We start from the raw sequence: 23,455 nt of genomic DNA, 5'->3' as shown, positions 1-23,455 counted from the left end.
CCAATCAGTCTTAAGGCTTGAAAGACTTAACAACTTGAGATGGGTAATAAAAACAATGATTACCCAATAAAATGAATTTGAACTAAAGCTACTTGCTTCTTTGAAATTTATTTTTCTATCATAGAAAAACTAAAGAATTTGAACGTATAACGGTTTTAAGTAATTTCTACTATATTTTATTTTTCTTCATATTTTTCATAGTAAATCAAATAAGAGAATTTCATGTTTCTTCCTATCTTATTTTCTTTCCATAATATAGGCAATTCAAACTCAAGCTAAAAGTTGGCATTGACATAATATTGAGGATGAATTAGCGTAACAAACATGAAAATAGTTCCTAAAGGCTCCATCAGTGTAGCATTGCTGCATAGGTTATATGCTAATTGTTAATGGGGTTCTTTGGGTAACTAGGGGAGTTAGGGATTAGAGAGTTACTCAATGACCACTTTGGTATAATAATAAGAGAATTCTCTATATATGCAAGTCAGAGTTTAGCCATTGAGGCAAAGATCCTAACCTTTCTAGAGAGTTTATTGCAAGCAAAAGCTTTAGGCCTCTCCAATCTCCTATTAGAAGTAGCTTCTACCATTCTAATATCACGGATGACCAAGGAAAAAAAAAAAGAGAACCCTAGAAGTTTGAGGGGTCATAACTTCAAATCATTGATATTCGATCAGAAATGATATGGCCATTTTGTTAGGTTCATTGTTGTTCATTGCTAAAGCAGTTGTGCAGGGAGTGTTAGCAAAGCATGGAGTAAGACATTCGGTTTCTTCTATAAGAGATTTTTTTACCTTATGGATCTATAGTGAGCATTGTCCAAACCAGTTTGGCCTATAAGATAAATTGATCTTTTTGGACACTATACACCTATTTTCATAAATATTGCATAAGGGTGTTTTATACTAATTGGGAAGATTTCTCATCTTGCTTTTTACCTACTATTTTAATACAATAAAATGGTTGTTTATGATGTTCTTAAAAAAAATATTAAAAATTAAAATAAAAGGGAACACAACTACAAAATAGCAATTAATTACTATATTTAAGGTCAGGCATTGTTAAAATTACTAGAGAAACATTGTATACAAAAATAAATTTCACATTGAACAACATATGCATTATTCTTTCTAGTACATTTTCCTTATTTTCCTCAAAGTGTTTCTCCCATTAAAGCTGGTTTTGAATGCCTAATTTCCCGACTGTACCTAGTTCAAACTCTTGTTGATAATTGTAAAATGTACAAGGTAGGAACAAAAAGAATAATAATAGAAAATGTTCACAAGGAGACTTATCAGAGTGAGATAGAAAAATTAGGTTCCCAGCATCAGAAATCTCATTTAAGAACAACCTTCAACTTGCTCTGCACTTGCTCCCTAACATTCCACTGCACCCCAAAATCATAGCCAAATTCCAGGTTATTAGTCATTACCTGTAATCAAGACGAAATACTAATCACTTGTACAAAATCCCCTAAACATGAAATACCTGCAACTCGTTTATCTCCTCATCTGTAAGTGAACGCTCCATGGACCAGTATGCTATCCGATAACATTGACTGGTCATTCCTTTGTTGTTGGTGAAATTGTCGATCAATTGCACCTGGAAGTCAAAAATGTATCTTATAGTTTAGAAAACTTCAGAATGGAGCTTCACTTTCAGGCACTAGGAAAATAGGGACTTATTATGGCCACTGTTTCACTATAGATCAGATTGTCAACAATCATCTTGGAATATAGGACAAATTTTGAACGAAAAACCGACTACGATCCTATTATTTAGAGAATAGTAATTTCTCAATTTTAACCTCTTTATAAACCTTCAATATTGGAAACACTTTAAAAGAATATCAACTTCCAAAGCCTCTCTTTATCACAATTATATGTTTGGCATCAATGAATCAGAGTGGAGGTCTTCGTAAGTTCACCATCTGGAGTCCTCCCACTCATATTAGCATGTCCAATTCCTGATGGCACTCAAAGCTATGAAGGAAGAACATGTTATTTCCTATACGGACACAGCAGCTCTGCAACCTATGAAAAATGATGCAGGGGACCCAGACCAGTTACCCACCCTCACAAAGGAGAAAAGATACTGGATGCTCCCAGAGACTATTCAGGTTGTCAATGACCAGATTTTCTAAGCTTGGCTTTGTGCAAACTGGATCTATTATTGCAACTGATGGTAGATAGAAAAGAAGAGAGAGGATCTCTTTTATGAGCAGCTTCAGAGGATGGAATTGGTCCATAACTGCCTCAGTAGCTTCATGACAACAATATTATTTTCATGGAAAGTCCAAGAACTGAAAAGTGAAATAAAACTAGGGGTGTGTAAAAAACCAATTAAATGGACAAAAATGATAGAACTGAGCCACACTGGCCTGAACCAATCAATTTTTGAAGATTTTTCAACAATTTTGGTTTTCTAAAAAAAACTGAACTATGCCATTTAGAAAACAAATAATAAACCAAACCAAACCAAAAGTTATATACATACACCTATAATATACAATAACCATTAGTTACGTTATTAATTTGGCACACTTCTTTCACACTCGATAGAATCCCAAACCAAACATAGTTTTTCATATTTTTGAACTACTTAGTATGATAAGCATAGACTATAACAATAGTCATTCATGCGGCTGTGTTACAATAATATGATTTGAAATGAGTTACAATGATGTAATTTGAGCAACCTCTAAAGCAACTTGTTGTAATAAACTATTTTAAGCTTTTTGACCAACAATGTCCTATTATGAGCTTTTTGGTTTTGGCCCAAATTAATTATAAAAAATAAAAAAATCAGTGTTTGTTGTTGACCGAAATATAGTAAATTAACTTATATCAATTATTGTTATCAAACAGAACTGAACCAATCAGTTCTCTCTTTAAGTTCAATTAGTCTGGTTCCTAATACATAAAACCAATTAGGCCAATTTGGGTTCCTAATACATAAAACCAATTAGACTGGTTTGGTTTTATTTTAAAGTTCAAAACTAAACAAACCAAACCCTGAACACCCCTAATTAAAACACAAATTGGTTCGGTGCTTTCAGTGTAACTATACAAATGGTTAGGAAAATTCTACTAAGTGAACCATGAAGAGAGCTATAGCTAATGAACAATTTACAAGAAGAAACATAAAAAGGCATACCTCCTTGACAAGATCTCCAGCAACTCCTCTTACAACCTCACATAAATTGTTTTCTGTGAACGACTCATTAATCCAAAAACTCATGTCCTTGTAACAAGGAGGATACTGCAAAAAGACGATAGTCAGTTTCTAGCAGCCAATAGAGAAGGTTACAAGGGGCTCTAACAGGTATAAATATTTAGTTATTATGTTGTGTGTAATTAATCTTTTCGATTTCAGAATGTAAAAGACAAATTTGCATAAAGGACTTTTTCTGGTTATACTTAAAAATGCAGGCCCCCAAAATGTCTTGGATCCTTTTGCATGAAAATTATGCAATAGTTTCAATTAACACAACATCAGAAGAAGATACTACTATTATCAAACTGAGAAAAATATAAGCAATACCTTTGAAAATGGCTTGAACTTGACCCCAAGCTGGCCCTTTGAGAACTGCATACAAAGCGTTTAAATTAAACATTCAGGGAACCTAAATCAGACATTAAGAATGTCAACAAGGTCAATTTTCAGCATGCTTTATTTTCCTAAGGATATCAATTTTGGAAATGATTACTTAACCACAAAGACATAGAAAAGGAGAATAAAATAAAATACAGTATCATTTACTGAATTAGGGAATTACTTGAGAGGTGAACCGCTCATCAGTTGACCAGAAAAGCCGAATATCAGGTATCCCAAACAGAACCATTGCTAGCCGTTCCAATCCAAGCCCAAGCAACATTACCTGTTTTCCCACTTTTCTTTAATATTTCTTGCTCTGTCACCCCACAACCTAAAACTTCCAACCATTTCTCCTGATAAATTATCAATGGATGTTGCCTAGTGAGATCATAGCAGTTCCGCCAAAAAACTATAGGCAATAATTGTCAAATAATAAGTTAATACAAAACTATTCAAATTAAAACCATTCATTTGGAGATGTCAATGTAATGGCATAATGGTTTCATAATTCAATGGCAATAAAAGGATAATGGTTTGCTACTTCAAGTAGATAATCATACAATAAAATTTCACTGAGGCATTACAGAAATGCTAGTCCAGGGATTTGAAACTTTCTTCTCTGATACATCCCAACTCATGTTCTGAAGTTAAAAATTTCTATCTAAGGTATTGTGAATTTAGAGTGGAAAACAAGAGTCAAATATGATTATGTAACTAAAAATAAAAGAGAAATCAGGAAAAATTAATAAATTCCTAAAGTTGAATCTAAAACCAATCTTGACTAATGATGGCCTCTAACAACCCCTAGTCAAGTGACTTGTTACAACCCCTTTCCAAGTGGCCCAGTTTTGGCTCATGGCCCTGGGAAGTGCTTTTTAGCAGCCCTTGGAGGTTCTACTTAGTACTTACTCTTCAGTCTTTTCCATAGATTTTCTGAACAGTTAGTCCTAAAATAGGAAGTTAATACTGGTAAATTTATGAAAATTCCAAGAAAGGATATACACAGGACCCTAATTGTAGGTTCTTCTGCTGAAGAAACATAATCAAGGCACCTATTCTGAGAATGCATCTTTTACAACCTACAAGATAAAACATTTACTTCTTGAAAAAGTAGCCTGACTTTTCAAGGGATCACTTCAATAAAAATCTCAAGAAAATTGTATTATAAACTGGCCTCATGATCACTGAACCAGCTGCATACTGAACACTACGACCAATTAAAAAGGTATTATCCCTTCTAAAAACTCTCTTTAACTCGCCCAATCCTGTTCACACAAACACACAAGTTGCATTCAATGTAGCTATGTCACTATGAATTCATTCATTTTCCTAGAGTTCCTCATTCGGTCAACCAGCACATTTGGATAGCATGTTCAGTGTAACCATGCAAGCAGAACAGGAGCACCAATGCTCATGGTTAACACAATAATGTAGTAATTGGATCCCTGAGGTTAGCTTGTAAAAAGAACTTTTACTGCCAGATTTGGGGACATGGCTCTTCTCTGATGCTATAATCGTGTTTGTTAGCAAATGCATTTTTAATTATAAATAGTGCCTTCATGAAATTTAGACTGTACTGGGTTGTTGAATATTGTAATTTTCTTTTTCAAAAGCGTATGACCAAATGACTCCAAAATGTTGACGAAATTAAAATAATATCATCAGTGAAAAATGAGTTTATGAAAAACAATTTTATTATTAATTTATCAAATAATTATATGATTTTTAAAGTTTTTGAGAAAGTCGATTTCTCACCAAATTTTTTTTTTTAGTGAAAATCATCACTTGAAGATACATTTTCCACTTATTTATTTAGTTTGAGAAAATAGTCTATTTAAGAGACAATTTCCCACTTTTTATATATATATATTTTAAATTCGGACCTTTTTGAAATTCTCACTTTCTTGTTTTGGTTTTGGTTTTTTATTTTTATTTTATTTTATTTTATTTTATTTCTTATGAAAAATTCTCACCTTTTTTTTATAAAAAAAATAGAATTATATCTTCAAAAAATGATTTTCTATTTTTTACAATTTTATTATTTTTTAACAAAATCGCCTATTCAAAAAATTATTTCTTATTTTTTTTAAGACAGTTTTTCCCTCATTTTATTTGGAAATTGTCCCTTTAAAGAGACTGTTTTAACTAAATAATTTTTTTTTAAAGAAAGTAAATTGTCTTTTGAAAAGATGATTTTTCTAAAAAATATTTTCTTTTTTTATCTATCCAAAACTATGATATATTTGAAATTATTTTTCTTATTAGGATAATTTTAGAATTTTTTTTTTTTTAAACTATCGTACTGTGAAAGGTTAACAAATGCATAGAGATTGGACTCTTAAGGCCCAAATTATGATTTGGCATACTTTGGATGATAATAGGCCCAGTCGGGATTTTATATACTTCAATGTGGATTTCAGTCTAAGTTTTGTTTATGAGTCTAGTCAAAGGATCACAAGTGTTCTTATTTCCAAAATCATTAATGCTTTACATTTTCAAGAGTCTTTCAATTTTTTTTATCAGTTCACATTGTTGATTTTCCAACTTCATTAGTATTGCCATTAGCTCCAAAAGAGTCTAAGGTCTAGAGTTATAGTGTATAAAGTTGGTTCATTTATCTCATACAAAACCTTCCAACTTTCAATGTAATCAATCAGGTGCAGCCTCCAGTTTGAATGATCACAGGTTGTCTCCACGAGAACCAATCAGATGACACCTTATTATGAACCAATCGTACTGCGATAGTTCAACTTGTTTGCATGATGCAAACTGAACTTAAGTGTGAAGCCTAAGATTTGGAAGTGATCCCTAGAGTCCCAACATGTTTTCTTTTACCTTTCTGTTCAGCATCAATTTTGGCATCAGAGCAAGCTGAGATCATGATTACAAGACCTAGCAGGAGTTTCAAAATAGATTTATCTAATAGTCAACATGATGAGATACTATGTGGTGATGGAACAGCTTGATAGCCTGCATATTCGACTAAGCAACATTGAGACACAAATATCTCAGCCCACTAATGATTTAGCACGTGTTGTGCAAGGAGAATTATCTCAAATTAATAACAACAAAAACTTGGAGGAACATCGGTCATGCACCACAATATCCTATATCTGAATGGGCTACAGGACTACCTCAAACAAGGTGCAAACCTTGTGAAACTGCTGAAGATATCACAAGGAAAGTAAAAGGAGAAGTTCTAATTTGAAGGGCAATGCTACTCAATTTCTTGATTGGCTAGCTACAATTGAGGACTGTTTTGATTGGTATGTATGAATGATGAACAGAGAGGGTGGTTTACTAAAATGAAACTAATAGGCTTAGCAAAAGATTAGTGGACAGATGTTGAAAGAGATACTAGGAAGATGGGAAGATGAGGCTACCACCTGTCAGCACATGGCAGGAGATGAAGGATAAGCTATGTGAAAAATACATGCAGGATCAATTATTGTAATAAGTTATGTAATCACCTCATTACTATGAATCAGAACAACATGTCTGTTGCAGAGACCAAAGTACATGCAAAGATATCATGAGCTAAAGACTTGGAGTCAAATAGTAGAAGATCCAAGGGCAAACTCTTGCTTGATTCAAAGCTGGATTGAGACCTAAAATGAGAAGAGAGTTGATGCATCAGCCATTATACAGCCTAGAACTTTTTTTTTTTTTTTTTGATAAGTAAAAGGAAATGCATTAATAAAGAGGCAAAAAGCCACAAAGCATACAAGGGGTATACAAGGCGGCTAGGGCCTCAAAAAACAAAGACAAAAAGAATCACCTCCCCTTAAGTGGGTGCTACCCACTCCAGGAAGCCTATAAGAGAGAAAGTCTCCTCACCTAAATACAATTTGGCCCAACTCCACAAATTACAGACAAAAAAATTCTTTAACTTCTGAATATTCAACACACCCCCCCTAAAAGCTAATCTATTCCTCTCCTTCCATACCGTCCAAAAAATACACAACGGAATGGAATCCCAAACCTTTTTCCTTTTCTTCCCCACAAAGGAGCCCCTCCAACTAATTAAGACCTCCTTTACAGTTTCTGGAAAGACCCATTTAACATCTACTAACCCAAGGACAATATCCCACAAAGCTCTAACCACTATACAATGTATAAGGATATGATTTACATTTTCTTCTTCACACCCACACAAAAAACAACAATTCAGAAGTTGCACCCCTCTTCTTTGTAGTCTATCCAGAGTAAGCACCTTCCCCCACGTCGCCTCCCAAGCAAAGAAGGCGACTTTAGTTGGCACCCTAGCCACCCAAATACTTCTTGAAGGAAAGCCGGTTTCATTAGGATTGGTCAACAAGCTATAAGCTTCCTTGACCCTGAACTGACCATTTCTTCCTTGCCTCCAAAAAACTGAGTTTTCCTCCAAAGAAGGCCTATGACCCCTTAGCACATGGAGCAAATCCCCAATCATATCTAGCTCCCAATCATTGAAGTCCCTCAAAAAATTTAGGTTCCAACCTCCTTGACCAAAATGTTGGTCCCACATTTCCTCAACCGTTGAACTCCTTTGAACAGCCATGATGAAGAGATGAGGAAAGCAATGGGATAGCACTGTATCAGTACACCAAACATCTGTCCAAAATCTGATCTTGGTGCCCTTCCCAGCTCGGAATATCATGTTATCCCAGCACCAATCTGATTCTTTCCAAATCTCCTTCCAAACCCCTACTCCAACCGCCCCATTAGCCTTCTTTGGCCTCCATCCAAGACCCTCTTGCCCATACTTCACCGTAATCACTTGCTTCCAAAGATTATCTTTGTCACAAGCATACCTCCATATCCACTTTCCAAGCAAGGCTTTGTTCAACATGGCTAGCTTCCTAAGGCCTAGCCCACCCTTTTCCTTGTCTGTACAAACCACCTCCCAATTAAATAGATGAATTTTCCCCTCCAGATTTCCCCCTCCCCACAAGAAGTCCCTTTGCACTTTTCTCTAGCCTTCTAGCAACAATCTTGGGCATTCTAAAAATAGGCATTTGATAGATTGGCATGCTAGCCAAAGTACTTTTTATTAAAGTGATTCTTCCCCCTTTGGAGATATATTGCCGTTTCCAAAGCACAGGTCTCCTCCTTACTCTCTCTTCCACCCCATCCCACATATAAGGAGCTCTATTAGGAGCCCCTAGAGGAAATCCCAAATACTGAGAGGGTAAGGACCCCACCTTACAGCCTAACTCAACAGCCAACTCTTCAATCTCCTCTACCTCTCCAACTGGAATAATTTCACTTTTGGCTAAGTTAATCCTTAGATCTGAAGCCGCTTCAAACCAGAGTAAAATCCAACTTAAGTGAGTTAGATGCTCCTTACTAGTCTCACAAAACACAATTGTGTCATCAGCAAAAAATAAATGGGAGATATTCAAAGAGGATCTGCTGCCACCCCTAATGCTACACCCTGATAAAAATCCCCCCTCCATGGCTCTCCTAATAAGAACATCCAACACTTCCATTCCCATAACAAAGAGATAAGGAGATAGGAGATCTCCTTGTCTAAGGCCCTTAATGCTAGGGAAGAAGCCAGAGGCACCCTATTAACCAAAACTGAGAATTTGGCTGAAGACAAGCAACTCCACATCCACCCCAACCACTTAGACCCAAAGCCCATCTTTTGCAAAACTTTCAACAAAAACTTCCAATTGATGTTGTCATAAGCTTTTTCTATGTCCAATTTGCAAATAAGGCCCTTTTCGTTTCGTTTCTGCCACAAGTCTATCACTTCATTTGCAATTAAAGAAGCGTCAAGAATTTGTCTTCCCATCACAAAGGCATTTTGAGAAGTGGAGACCACCTTTCCAACCACTTTCTTAAGCCTGTTAGCTAGCACTTTAGCCAATAACTTATAAAGCCCCCTCAGAAGACTAATAGGTCTAAAATCTCCAAGGTCCTCAGCCCCACTTTTCTTGGGAATCAAAACTAGAAAAGTATTGTTGAGGCTCTTGAGGAAAAAACTATGCTCGTGGAATTCCTTGAACATTTCTAGGATCTCCTCTTTAACAAAGTCCCAACAACTTTGCCAAAAAGCCATAGTAAAGCCATCCAGACCAGGGGCTTTATCCTCATTCATCTCCATCAAAGTCGTATGAACTTCATCCTCTGTAAAAAGACTCTCCAGATTTTTTGCTTCTTGCTGACTGATTTGATCAAGCTGAAGCCTTCCAATGTCCGCCTTCCACCCCGTATCTTCTGATAGTAACTGATGAAAAGCATTAGCAATTCCTTCCCTAATCTCCTGCTCCTCTGAAAGCCATTCCCCATTGATCTTAATTATGTCCAAAGAATTGTTTCTATGATGGGCGTTTGTCATACGATGGAAGAAACCCGTGTTTCTATCCCCCTCCCTCAACCAGATCTCCCTTGAAAGCTATTATACAGCCTAGAACATGCTTTTCAATTTGCATTAGATATGGAGGAGTACTTGGGATGTGAGTTTCATCCATAGAACCAGTGCAGAGAAGGTTCACTGATGTAGGTTGCAGTGCAAGAATAGGCCAATTCAAGCCATTTATCCAACCTACAAGGTCTAAGTTGTAGTCTTCTAATGCCGTTAGTCCTAAGGGTAAGGTTAATAGGTGTTTTAAGTGTCGACAACCTAGCCAAATAACCTAAATTGTCCAAAGAAAAATTTGTACATCAGAATGGAGCATGAAGAAGAACAAGAACAACAAAAAGATGAAGAAACCGAAATTCATTTGATTATAGAGCCTATGATCCTGATGACTATAGATGTTGCTCAAAAAGAACTACCATAGATGTTGCTTGAAAAGACCTACCATAGATGTTGCTCAAAAACCTTCCTCTCTACACAACATTCAGCATGCTTATAGATTTTATGGCAAGGCCTCAATTGCCTAATCTTCCAGCCTATCATATGAATCCAAGTGAGCATGAAGCACTAAAAGGACAAGTGGAGTAGTTGCTGTCCAAGGGAACTATTCATGAAAGTTTAAGCCCTCATGCTGTCCCTGCCTTGCTAACACCAAAAAAATAAGATAGTAGTTAGCAGTCACACTACTAACAAGATAGCCATCAAGTATCAATTTCCTATCCCTTGATTCAATCATATGTTAGATATGACATGATGGCTGGCTCTTGCATATTTTCAAAGATGGATTTAAAGAGTAGATATCATCAAATAAGCAGTATATTGGAAAATGAATGGAAGACGGACTTTAAAACAAAAGATGGCCTCTATGAGTGGCTAGTCATGCCTTCTGGCCTTTCAAATGCCCCTAGTACATTCATGTGCTTCATAAATCAAGCACTTCAGCCATTTATTGAAAAGTTCCTAGTTGTTTACTTTGATGACATCTTAATTACATCAAGACCAAAGGAGATCACATCTCCCATCTATGGCAAGTTATGACAGTTGTTCGCCAAGAAAAGCTCTACATAAATTTCAAGAAATGCTCTTTCATGATCTCAGCAGTAGTATTCTTAGGCTTGTTGTTTTGGCAAAAGGATTGGAAGTATGAATGAAGTAAAAGCCATCCTAATTCCCAACACATCACAACAAGTACAAAGTTACCATGGGCTAGAAATGTTCCATGGACATTTCATCATAAGTTTCAGCAATGTTACAGCCCCTATAATTTATTGTGTGAAGAAAAATCAGTTGAATTGGACCAAGGCAACATCACAGGCTTTCAAAGAAATTGAGAAAATGTTAATTGAAGCACTGGTTTTGCAGCTTCCAAATTTTCCGGGAGGTGTTAGAAGCGGCATGCAATGCATCAAATATAAGAGTTAGAGGTGTCCCTACTGCATTTCTCAGCAAAAAGCTTAATGAAGCAAAACAGAAATATTGTACCTATGACAAAGAATTCTTTGCAGTGGCTCTTAGCAAATTGGCATACACTCTTTCTTCTATTGCTGTACAAGTTGTTGGATTTGACTCATTCAAGAGACCTTATCCTTCTTCCAAAGATTTTAGCACTATATGCGTTGCTTTAGTGCTTGGAAATTCGGGAGAATATGGTGATTTTTTACATGATTGATATTGCTTCAAAGGGACTCGGCTTTGCTTACCCAAAACATCATTTCGTCATGCTGGAGAAACAACTGGTCATTTTGGAAGAGATAAAACCATTACAATGGTGGAAAATCATTTTTATTGACCAAGTCTGAAAAAAGATGTGGCTAAGAATGTCTCCAGACATCAAACCTACAAATTATCAAAGAGGCAAAGGAAGAATACAGGTCTATACATGCCACTTCTGTGCCACATGAGCCATGGCTAGACCTATGCATGGATTTTGTCCCTGGTTTGCCGAAAACTATCAGAGACATGATTGCATACTTGTAGTGATAAATCATTACTCCAAGATGGTACAATTTATCCCATGCTTAAGGACTAAAGATGTTGCCTGATTGTTAAACTCTTCTTCAAGGAATACCTATCAAAAAAAAAAAAAAAAACTCTTCTTTAGGGAAATTGTTCGCCTTCATGATTTTCCTAAACTGGATGGGAGGTCCATGAGTTACTTCTAGTGAACTTTATGGAAAATACTGAATGCCAAACTAAAGTTTTCTTTTGCTTTTCACCCTCAAACAGATGGCCAAATAGAAGTTGTTAATTGAAGCTTGGATCATTTACTTCACTGCCTAGCTGGAGATCAGATCAATGGCCGAATTTGCAAATAATAGCTCCCTGAACAGGTCTATTGGTCACAGTCCTTTTGAGATTGTGACTGAATCACTTCCTAAAAAGCCTATGGATTTGGTTCCTTTAACAATGGATGCATGACCTAGCATTGAAGCCGATGCTTTTAGTGAGCATATAGATGACATACATTATCATGTTCAATGAAAATTCTTTTCATCAATGAAATTATAAGTCATATGATTACATGTTTTTCCTGCTTGCCCATCAAATAAATAAATAAGTCATACAATGATGTGAAAAGAAAATTTGCTGAACTTATTGAAGGTAATATGGTTATTGTGTGAATAAGGCCCGAACAATATCCTAGAGGTGCCTATAAGAAACTCCACTCAAAGAAAGTTGGTCCCTATAAAATTCTCAGGAAAACAAGTCCCAACGCTTATGTACTTGACTTGCCAGAAAATATGGGCATTAATAAGATTCTAATATTGAAGACCACACCCTTTATCCTAATCTTAAAGCTGCTACATCAATTAATGGTCCAAATGGTCATCTTCTACCAGCCCCTTGATTGAAAGAGAAGATTGAAAAGTTGTTAATCACTAAATTGTTTCAACCAGAAGAGGAGGTTATCAAAAGTATCTTGTGAAATGGAGAGAAAGGCCACTTTGAGATTGTATGTGGATCACAAGCAATGAATTTCAGCAGTTGAATTGTGATCTTTATGAGAAATTTCATGCCTTTAACTTGTCAAGGTTGAGTTTTCCAAAGGGCGTGGGGGGTATTGGAGTGTTCTTATTTCCAAAGTCATTAATGCTTTATATTTGTAAGTGCCTTTTAATTTTTATTTATCAGTTCAAGTTTCTGATTTCTCAGCTTTATTATTACTGTGATTGGTTCCAAAGAGTGTTAGGGGTCTTAAGAGTCTTAGGGGTCTTAGGGTTGTATTTACAAAGATGATCACTCTATCTTCTAAAAGGATTGTGAAACCAAGGTTTGGTTAATCTTGATTTTGATGATAACAAAACAAGATTGAGAACTAATGATTATATTTCAAGTGTGATTAGACAAGACGATTTCCAAAGTGGCAATCACAAAGACAAATCAAGCCAAGAAGAAATCATGAAGAAGAAGACCACCTCAAAGAGAAGTGTTTTTTAAGACCCAAGTTTCATAAGATCTCTTTGTAAGGTTGTTGGTGCACTAGGATTTTCATACATTACATTCTTTACTTATGCACCAAAATCATCCAAGATTTATTTTGTTTTAAATATTTTAAAAATTGGATGATTTCATGTTTTCAACTAAAACCTTGTGTTAAATGTTTTTCAAACTTGTTTTAAAAGGTTTTAAGTTGAAAAAACTTGGTTGTTGAGCCAAAAACGGCTCAACCGGTTGAACCGGATGAGGAACTGGTCGACCGCCAACTCAATTGGTCTAGGTCTGGGTCGACCCCCAGCTCAACCGGTCGAGGTCCGGGTCGACCCCCAGCTCAACCGGTCGAGGGTGCAAAAAACTTTCTCTTTCTTCCAGAACGGTTGTTCAACCGGTCAAGGTTGAACCTCAACCAGTTGAGGTCCGATCGAAGTCCAACGGTTACCTGCCAAGTATTAAATGCTAACGGCTAGTCAACCGGTCGACCCCTAGCTCGACTGGTCAAACCCCTAACGGCTAGTTTGACTTTTTTCTTCTATAAAAAGGTTCTAATCTTCATTGTTTCAAGAGTTTAACCTTCCCAAACCTTTCTTGAATATATTTGAGCCTTGGAAGAGTGTTTTTGAGTGCATCATTATTCTAAAACTTGCATATCCTTAGTGCACCTTTCAATCCTAGTTTTCTTGTATCATTTGAGCTTAAAGTTTTTGTACTAGGATTTTGTGAAATCATTTATTTGTAAATCTTTGAGAGGAAGTTTCTCAAGTGTGGGGTATCACTTAAGGGGTTGTTCAAGATTGGGATATCTCTTGAGAAGTGTAAAAGGTGCTTGGAGCCAAAAGTTCAAGAGGGTGAATTGGAACCATAATCCAATTATATTACTTGAAGGCTTGGTTTGGAAGCCTTGAATTAGTGGAACCTCAAGCTTGGAATTAAAGCTAGAGGAGAGTGGATGTAGGCCGGATTGCGCCAAACCACTATAAAATCTTGTGTTTGCATTCTCTCTTCCCTACTCTTTTAATTTATATGCAATTGTCTTTACATTGTTTATTATATACTTGCATATAATTGTCTCTTACATTCACATAGTATAAATTTGCAAAAAGAGACCATCATCCTATTCACCCCCTCCCCTCCTCTAAGGTGATTACCATAGGTTGGATTCTCCTAATTTTTCTAACAAGGATCAATGAATGAAAACATAAAACCTTCCAGCTTTCATCGTTTTCTTTTTTGTGTGATGAAAACTAAACCTATATGCGAAGCCTAAGGTTTTTGGAAGTAATTCCTAGACTCCTATCATTTTTTTCTGGTACTTTTCTGTTCTGCATCAGTTAGGGCATGAAGCACAATGCATCAAATATGTAAGAGCAACTAAAGTGTACATATCATTCACTACAAGGAACAGGGAAAGGAAAACATTCAATCCATAACAGTGTTGCCAGCATTCCATTTGCTGGAAATAGTCATTGGCATGTTGCCATTTGACATGGACATGCGTTCTGGAAAAAGATACTCCTCAAAGCAAGAATTTTTTAATTACTGTGTGGAACATCAGTGTTTGTGTATGCCTACTAGCATGTGTGTATGTATGCTTATGAATTTCTCCTTCAATAGTGACACTAAAAAATGTTGCCATAAAATAAAATACAAAAATGTCTTGAAGTCATAAATATACATTGAAGAAAGCAATGCCTTCATAATAGGTCCTGTAAGTCCAAAATAAAAGGACATAATGCATCCTCTTTTTCACATTTGGCGACAACAAAGAGCCCCACACCCCCTCCCCGCATCAGAGGAGTAAGAAAAACAAAGAAACTAAAAGAAAAAAAAAAGTGACAACTAATTTTGTTTCTACTTTTATATTATTTTATCATCAACATTACTGTTATTACTGTTATTATCAGTCTATGAATCTTAGTGTCTTCAATAACAAATGAAAGCCACACATGCCAGCAATGGAATAAACTAAAGTTCACATTTTTTAAATGACTTTTACCCTTTCTTTCAAAAGGTAACAACAGAAAAATGAAATGGAGCCTGTTTCTACTAAAATTAGTTCAAAAACAAAGTTTTAAAGAAATTCAAAATATATAGTGCTAAAATGTAACCACCAGCCAGATCAAAAGCACACCTAAAAATATATCTCCAGCGCATTTCCACATTACCTGCAAATTTCAACAGATTTAACCCATGCAGATTCTATACAGTATATGGTAAACCCCAAGATGAAAACTACCTTTCTGATAGATTTCAGAAATTTCAATAACAATAGCACTCTTAAATGTTTCTTTAGGTAATTTGTCAATGATTCTTAACAAGTACCTTGAGAATCACAAATAATTCTCTACATTATTCTGGACTATCTTGATTTGACTTCTAAATGACCAACCTGCTTTTGCATAACATGAATTGCTTTCCCCACTTAAATTTATCATTTTATTATTTCATTATTCCCCCCCCCCCCCCCCCCCCCCCTTTTACTTGCAGTATTTCCCAGATTTTGAATTATTAGACCTGGAAAATAATTCCTTAACCCATATTTCTCACTGCAGCATCCATTGATAGTATTAAGTTTGCATCTGATTAAGACAATCTCCTGATCTAAGTTTACCAAACAAGTGTTGCACCAAACCCTCAAGACATTTCTTTAAATCCTCAGCCGCATAAGACTTGCCATCCATTCCAGATGTCTCCCAATCACCTGGAAAGAAGACACGAACACCTTCCATCTGCATGATAAGTTATTGAACTGAAGAAAACATTAAGAAACTTGTTAATAGAAAACAATCATTGATCAAATCAAAGACAAGAAACCTAATGAAAAACAGGGTAGTGAGTTGAATCAATGGAATCTCTATGATAAACATCTCCAGTCACAAGGAAATGAGTGTGTCCCCTCCTCAACAGCTCTGCTTGATGAGCACTAGTGTGGTACCTCAAGACAGTTTGAGAGTCAATGTAGCATGTATCATTGTAACTCCTACTGATGTGATCAAGAGGAACTAAGACATCATCAAAATTCTGCAAGAAGTAGAATTTCTGGCATAAGAATTCACAGAAATATGGATAAGAATTTTGGAAGCAGACATTGACCAAAACTCCCACGCCTTATAAATAGGATCTATCTTGAGGATTTAGTAGGTTGTTTTGTTGAAACTTAAATATCCAATCTTAATAAGAGGGAAACGGTGATGGCCAAGAGAATGGATTAAAGATAGAAGCACAACCATGAAGAACATTAACAAACAAGCTTTAAATCCAATAACTATTAGTTATTAGTTTGAATATGCTTGTGTAAAGAGAAAGAGGAAACCAGTGACCATTTAATCTTGTTTTGCAGAAAGGCTACAATGCTTTGGAGTTTGATTTTCTCCCTTTTTGGTGTGCAGTGGGTTTTGCATTCTTCGATTAAAAGGAATTTGCTTGGTTAGTATGGTGCCTTTATGGGTAAGAGAAGGGAGAAGTCTTGGAGGGTCGCCCCTTTATGCTTAATGTAGACTTTACGGAAGGAAAGAAACGAAAGAGCATTTAATGATATCGAACAGTCCGACCAAGCTTTAAAACATTTCTTTTTGTATACTCTTGCAAATTGAGCTAGGGTGTTTATAGAGGATCATACTTTGTCTATGTTTGATTTTATGGAGTGGCCATATGTCTAGTTAGGGGAAAGGTTTTTTGTCTTCTTTGCCTAGTTTCTTGGGCAATCTGTTTGTATACTTCATGTGTACTGTTTTCGCCACTTCTAGGCACTTCTAATACAAGCTCTTATTTACCTAGCAAAAAAAAAATTAGTTTGAGTGTTAGCAGGTAATAACCATTGAAGCCATAAATTTTAAGCCATTGAAATTCAACATAAGCAAGCAAATGGCTGTGTTGAGTGACCTGGTATTATATGCATTAACAGCAAGAGTTAATGCAGGGCATTCTATTCCGGATAAGCCTGAAGACTCGTGACACAAACTTTTAATTTTGAATGTTTATTTTGAAAAATAGATAAAATAATTAAAATTAGTTAATAATTTTGGAAATATAGATACAGAAATTGCATAACCAAACTCCAAATTCCAGACCAAAATGCAGCTCATTATCTAGTCATGCCATCACAAAACACCTAAAAGCTTCATGGCTTCTGGAAAGACTCTTTGATGCACACATCACAACCTAGATTCAGATTAGACCTCAACACACTACTGCAAAATCTCTAGTCAGATTTGTGATCTCAAGTCAAGCCAAAGTTGATGCTAATTTGTTTTCTTCCTGCTTTGCCAAAGAATTTAGCTCCAAAGAGGTATGGAGCAAAAGGTACCTACCATGCCATATTCTAGATATCTCGGCAAAGAGAAAATAAAGAACCCTAAAAAAAAAAAAAACCATATAATAATGAACCTCTCCAAGAAGTTTTGGAAATCCATAAACTTCATTGGTTCATTAGGTAATATGATGCAACATATCTCATTAGACCTAGGCCTTTAAATTGTAAAAAGTTTATGAATCATATGTTGCTAAGCTCTCCTTTTCAATAATATGCAATTAGCGAACTACTCATATATTTTTGGCCTTTGGCTAATGTAATTATATTTTCTCATCAAGAAATATGTGTGGTTCTTTCTCCCCTATTAAGTAAGTTCCCCTGTTCAACAATTCCCAACCAATAAGCTTCACAATGCATAAGTCATAGTGTCATACAAATAAATTAATTATCTTTCTTTCTCCTCCTAATATCTAGCTTCACATTTCATTCAGTAGTAATTCCAATTTATCAAAACTAGCAAATTTATTTTATCAAACACTTTACACTTTAACTATCCCCACAAACAAAAATCCATCAAAATAGGCATGTTTCAATGAGCCTACTCTTGACACCATAGCCCAGGCTAAGAACTGTTACATGTAGTTGTGCTTAGAAGAAGTTATCTTGAATAGTAGTAGATCCTTCCAGTAGTTCATTGACAGTTTGGGAGGTAGGGGCACTTTCTGCTGCTTTTCTTCATTGTTGTTTCTTTCAATTTTGATGCCCAGAGTAACTTGTCGGCTACAAGTGCACTTGGATTATATCCTCCTTTGTGTCCTTTTATAAATAGTATCTACTCATGACTGGTCAAAAGCAATAGCTGATAACATACATTTGCACCATATAAAGTCCAAGTTGTGAGTTTATAAGCTACCACTACTGCATAAAAGTTTGAGTGAAATATGCACTTGCTCTGTAATAATTTTCGGTTCCATTAAGCATTTGTAATGGACTTCTAATATTTTATCAATCATCTATTTTATGACATTGTTATATTTTATGATAAGACGTGCAGATCATGCTTTATAATTATGCTTGTAAGTACAAGACAAACATGGGGTTTATAACAATGACAATTTCTCATGCCTAAGAAGAGTTTCATATTTTGGGTTCTTTATAAATCTAATGGCGAGTTAGAAATAATTTGATAAATGCTATTTAGATTACTGAATATTATTTGATGTGAAAAGTGTTCAATTAGTAGAAATTGCACTAGTCATGAGCCTGAAGATTATATTGAAGAACACAAAAGGGGGCACAACCCAAAGTACGCTCAGAGAATACAAGCTGCAACTGAACACCTATAAGAGAGAAGAGCAGCAAATACTAAAATAGATAGCAAACAGCCCCATGCATTAGATCCCACCTAAGCTCTCCATGAAATCCAATAATTTCTACTCCTATTCAAACTATTTCCAAAAGCTTTTATTTTGAAAAAAATTTCCAATTACAAACTTATATTATTCTAATTAATTATTATCATTATGACAATTGTGTTTAACTAAAATTCATAAATATTATTTTTCTCCTGCAATACTATTAGAGAATTTTTACAATCTCCATCAATGCTAAGTACCAAAATAATGATAATAGTAGGTGTTGTAAATATATTCTTTGCTTGCCTACAACAAAGAAAAAAATTAAATAAATCAATTTAAAAGGACTAAAATAACTTGTAAGTGATTGAGAATGCTATGACTTATATTTTCCTAAGAGACAACATGTCCCTTTGAATCATAGGTTGTCTAATGTCCCTCTCAAAACATAAATTAACTTTCAATTTTTTTTTAAACAAAACAACTTTCCTGAATTTTTTCTCACTTGTATCATGATAGAGAAATATATACCCATACGATACATATCTGCAAGACTATCTTTGTATTTTTTACACAAAAGCTAGGTCAAACAAACCTTTTCCTTAATAGACCACTGTAAGTACCATGCCTTTATTTTACCAAAGGAATTTCAAATTTGGAGTACATCCAGAATACTGCATTTAAGAGTTGAATAAACATTGGAGAGAATTGATAAACCTGGTAAACTGAATACCTGTTCTGGACTTTTTTTTATATGTAAGTTTGGATACTAGGTTCCCTACTTAGAACATCGTCGATGGAATAATTGGCAACAGATACAAATACCACTTTCATGGACTCTTAAATGTTAAAACACCAAGGACAGGACAGAAACCAACAGGAAATGGGCAGCAAAATAAATATAAACAGCAACAAAATGTCAAGCACTAGTCATAGCAAGATAATATAAGTTCCAAATAGTGCAATTTCTATTTTATTTCTTAATGGTCAAACCTCTTTTGTGGAGACTATTGGGCAAAGGTCGTCAAACTTATCAAATTTGTTTGAGTAATTGGCATCAAAATAATCATATATTGCATTCTTCAGAATTCCAATTGGGCGTTGATCCCTCCTGTGAAGCTGCATTCCAAGTTTCGACAAAATTGCGTCCGGGACATTGTTTGTAGGATCATCCCTTACCACATCTACAAACCCCACAACCAAATATATCAAGCCAACCAAAAGAACTTGAAAAAGGTTCAGTACATGAATTCCAATTTTACCAAATATTTAGAATAGAATAACCCAAATAATTTAAAAAATACAAAAACTCCAAGTTGCATTTCACGCCCTGACGAAGTATCATCTGAGATATAGCTTAGTGAGTATAGTTTATTTTTTAAGGCTCTGCAAGCCAAGTTTATCAAGGCAATCAGCAAAATCCAAAAACTTGAGTACATCAATTCCAATCACATAGACTCCCAGGTCTTCGAATTGAAAAAATAAAAATAAAAAATAAAAAAATAAAAAAATTGAAATTGACCCTAAGTTTTAGAAACAAAATCCACCATCCAACTACATTAAACCAATCCAAAGCAATAAAAAACAACCCATTAGATGAATTTTGACATCAACCAATACGCAAATAAGCATAAAAAATATAAATATAAATATAACGGAAATCAAAGTTGTAATTGCATTCTTACTTTCGAAAAATTTGCACATCTTCCCTACAAAACCCACATTCACAAATATCAAACCAATTGAAAAAATGCCATAAACCCAGTACAGAATCCCCATTTCACCAAATACCCAACACAAATACACCATTAAAAATTAAATGAATAAAAAGGGAGAAAATTTAACCTTTATCAGAAGGCGAAATTGCAAGCCTAGTTATATAAATGCACCAAACACCTCCAACAGTACAACAAATAGAACAGAAACGTAACCCGCTAAGCTTGTAAAACGCAAAATAAGTTCTGCAATTCCAATTTCACAAAAAAATAAAATAAAATAAAATAAAATAAAATAAAAATGTAGAATCCATATAACCAAAAGAAACCCAAAAATTAAAAAATAAATAAATAAAAGAAAAAAGAAAAGGGAAACCATTCCTGAATTCTACTATCGCCAAACAGAACGAGGAGTATGACAGGGAAAAAAAAAAAGGAAAGAGAGAAAGAAGTGAAAGTTGAAACATGCATTCTTAATTTCACAAAAATGACGTCTCTAACCATGCAAGTCTCAAAAGAGAGAAGGAAGTCTGATAACGACAATTGCAAATTGAATGACACAAGTTGGGCATAAGAATACCCAGAAAAACACAAATTGGATGCTTGAATTCGAACCTAGCAGGAAAAAAAAAACGCACAATAGAAAAGAAATCAGATTGTGAAATTGCAAACAAACGACACGACTTGAGTGCAAATGCCTGCAAAAACGCAAATTGGGCACACAAAATTCAAGCTAAAGATCCTTTTTAAACGCAATTTTGGGATGTGAGTATGTTACCATCTCTGCCAATCTTGACTCCACCAAGCTTCATTAAAAGGAATGAATCATCTCTTAGTTGTAAATCTATTTGACTCTACTTAATAAATGTTCCCTGAGATAAATGGATGGTTTCATGAAGAATTTTTGGTAAACTGATTCCTCCTTGGCCCTAAAGTTACAAAGGGAGCATTGATACTCTGGTCTATCACCCTCTTATAGCGAAACTCCATGAACACTCAAAGTAGATCCTCTCTAATCACGTCCTAACACTCCTAAAACACGGCTATGCAGTGTTAGGTCTGTGCGGAGGTTGATGGTTGGCGTGTTGGATTTTCTGCTTGCTGTGATGGAGGTGGCCTTTCATGGAGGAGGATTGTTGGTAGCGTGGTGGCTGGCATGAAGATGTGTGTGGAAGGTGATCCTGCCCATGGGCTTTTGTTTGAGATGAAGGTTGTGGGCCCCCGAGAATGACCAGGGTCGTCCCTTGGGTTGTTGGTTTGATGTTTTTAATGGGCTGGCCCACATGGATAAATAAACAGTGGTCTAATCCATGTAAAGATTACTTTCTTTAGAAATAAAAATATCCATATAAAAATATTAAATAATGTGCATTTAATACCACTCTCTTAACATTCAATAAAATTATTATTTACAAAAAACTAATGCAATCATATAAGCAAGTTCTAAAATTGATTTTCCTATTCTGTAATTATTATTATTATTTTTTGAAAAATTTGAGAAAAATAAACTAAAGAAAAAAAATAGAAGAAAAGAAAAGAAAAAAAAATATTAAAGTTAACAAATCATTTTTACTTGTTTTTTTCAAACTTATTTCACTCTTTTTTTTTCTTTTCCATATAAAATAAATAAATAAATTTAAAATATATAAAATTTAACTAATTTTAATTATATATATAAAATCATTTTTTTTTATATTTCTCCTTTTTGAGTAGTTTCCTTGAACAAAAAATAGTTTAAAATTTTATTATTGTGTATGGTTCTTGGTAGAAATGCAACTTTGGTGGGTTGGTCAAATCCAATTCGATATTCGTGTTTGGACAATTACTTTTAATATTTAAGTTAGACTTTTTCAACTTGAATTCATTTTGAGTTAGATTGAAACCAAAGTTTAAATTATGGATAGAAACACTTATTCCAATCACTATTTAACAAACTTTTAATATTTTTATAATATTTATAATATATATTATTTTATATAATAATATTTATTCTTTCTAGATTTTTATAAAAAAAATCAAATTATATTATATCATTTTTTTTTCATTTTTTTAAAAGATATATAACTTTTTTTTTTTTGTTATTTTAAAATTTTGTCCTACTTACTATTTAAAATTTGATATAAGTATATAAATTTTTATTTTTTTTATTAAAAAACATTCTACATGTATTTTGAACTATAAGATCAAGAGTTAACCCAAGTTTAACCTCACAACCCGAACTCGAAGAAATGAAGTTGGTTGAGCTTGAATTGAATACCTTTGTTTAGAGGTTAGGTTAAACTTAAATTAATTATTTATTAATCCCTATTATATTATCCAGATTAGCTATGAACCCACCAATTTGTCCAAGTTGTAGCGTTAATCTACCAATTTGTTCAAGTTACGACCCTTGTTAGAAAGCTTAGAGGTTGGGTTGAACTTAAATTAATTATTTATTTATCTCTATTAGATTATTTAGATTAGCTATGAATCCAACAATTTGTCCAAATTATGACCTTAGTTAGAAAGCTTAGAGGGAATAAAGACTATGAATCCAACAATTTGTCCAAATTATGACCAAGTTGTAGCCCATATTTCAGTGAGCAAAGGCTTTTGTTTGAGATGAAGGTTGTGGGCCCCTGAGAATGATCAGGGTCGTCCCTTAGGTTGTTGGTTTGATGGTTTTTAATGGGCTGGCCCACATGGATAAATAAACAGTGGTCCAATCCATGTAAAGATTACTTTCTTTAGAAATAAAAATATCCATATAAAAATA

The 23,455-nt window shown here is 34.6% G+C and overlaps 1 protein-coding gene and 1 pseudogene across 1 annotated transcript in view; both read right to left on the bottom strand.

The window, feature by feature from the left end:
* LOC117908962 (putative disease resistance protein RGA4) overlaps positions 1–23,455 on the bottom strand; it is an 86,694-nt gene that overhangs the window by 26,622 nt on the left and 36,617 nt on the right. The gene's annotated exons all lie outside the window — the stretch shown is intronic.
* Positions 1,087–21,852, bottom strand: LOC117908964 (annotated as a pseudogene).

Source organism: Vitis riparia, chromosome 19 (genome assembly GCF_004353265.1).
Source record: "Vitis riparia cultivar Riparia Gloire de Montpellier isolate 1030 chromosome 19, EGFV_Vit.rip_1.0, whole genome shotgun sequence".
In the NCBI taxonomy this organism is placed as follows: domain Eukaryota; kingdom Viridiplantae; phylum Streptophyta; class Magnoliopsida; order Vitales; family Vitaceae; genus Vitis; species Vitis riparia.
The sequence above is the reverse complement of the archived record's forward strand: the minus strand, read 5'-3'. Positions and strand labels throughout refer to the sequence as shown.